Raw genomic sequence first — 1,533 nt, forward strand, 5'->3', positions numbered from 1 at the left:
CTATGGACTCTGAAAAACAATCTGAGGGGTTTGAAGTGGCAGGGGGGTGGGAGGTTGGGGTACCAGGTGGTGGGTATTGTGGAGGGCACGGCTTGCATGGAGCACTGGGTGTGGTGAAAAAATAATGAATACTATTTTTCTGAAAATAAATATATTGGAAAAAAAAAAGAAATTAGTAATCAACAATAAAAAACAAACAAGCAATCCAGAACAAAACAATAGTTTTTAAATCTCTGTGTTTCTGTAATAAGAACTGCAGGCCCAAGTAATTAATTGGCTTAAGGGGAAATCACACTGGAAGTGATAAAGTATTTTGACTGGGACAATAAAATCATCACATATAAAATTTCAGGTGTTGCTAAAGCAGTACATATAAACTTTAAGCCTTAAAATATATTTATTATAAAATAAGAGTGACTGAAAATAATGATTTAAGTAATCAAATTAACACACTGAAGGAAAATGGAGTACTTAAAGTAGAAGGAAAGAAATAATGTAAGAATAGAGAATAATGAGGTAAAAAACAAAGATGAAAGAAAATTTATAAAACAAAGAATTTGTTACATAATACACAAATAAAAAATATTAGCCCCGGCCGTAAGCATCTGAGGTGCCAGCCATGGCGCGGAGCCGGCTGGGGACCCTGGGGAGTGTTTTCTTGTTGATTCAGGACCTGATTCGGGCTAGGGTGTTGAATGTGAAGCCCTTCTGGTTTGACATAGGTAATGCTTTTCCCCCACTGAGAGAACCAGTCTTCCAGAGGCCCTGCTTGCAATATGGCAAAGCCCAAGCTGCCATCCAGGCCATCTTGTACCCTGAGGATGGGATTAGGGTGAAATTTTATTCAGACTATGGATCTGGTCAGAAAGCTTTTGATCTGTTCAATCCAAACTTCAAGTCTACCTGTCAATAGTTTGTGGAGAAGTACATTGAGCTACAGAAACCCGGAGAAACCGATGAAGAGAAGTTATTTGTGGAAACAGGGAAGGCTTTGTTAGCAGCAGGTGTCATTTTGAGAAGAGCAGGAGAAGCAAGGACTCAAAAGGAAGGTAGTCACATTTCCTGGGAATCTGAACCCATGGTGTCAAACCTCAAATGGTATTGGAAAAAAAACCAGCCTCTGCAAGAAGTTCCCCAGGACCAGCTTTTGGAGACATCTGAAGAACAGTCAAAAGGTCTCTCACCTCTCTAAAGAACTTGTATTCCATGTATACTGACATCCAGACTGCATTACTAGATGAATGTTGAACTGTTTTTAACAGTTGAACTGTGTAAATGTTTCCTAGTCTCTAAGGCATTATGTTTGCCTCCTTTTAGTTCCTATTTCTAGGTTGTTATAAGCTCAGTTTCATGGTTTGAATGAATTTTATGTTAAGATGGTATTAAATAAAGAATTCCCTCACTGCATAAAAAAAATTAGGAACAATAAATTGTCCCTGAAACAGAGCAGACATTAATACTATCATCAGAGAATAATACAAACTTCAAAGAACAATATTTTTAAAATTTAATGAAATTGATAAAAAATACATT

The 1,533-nt window shown here is 37.2% G+C and overlaps 1 pseudogene; it reads left to right on the forward strand.

Moving 5' to 3' along the window:
* The first annotated feature begins 619 nt into the window (after positions 1-619).
* LOC122910046 lies at positions 620-1,192 on the forward strand (annotated as a pseudogene).
* The last annotated feature ends 341 nt before the right edge of the window (positions 1,193-1,533 follow it).

Source organism: Neovison vison, chromosome 6 (genome assembly GCF_020171115.1).
Source record: "Neovison vison isolate M4711 chromosome 6, ASM_NN_V1, whole genome shotgun sequence".
Taxonomy (NCBI): domain Eukaryota; kingdom Metazoa; phylum Chordata; class Mammalia; order Carnivora; family Mustelidae; genus Neogale; species Neogale vison.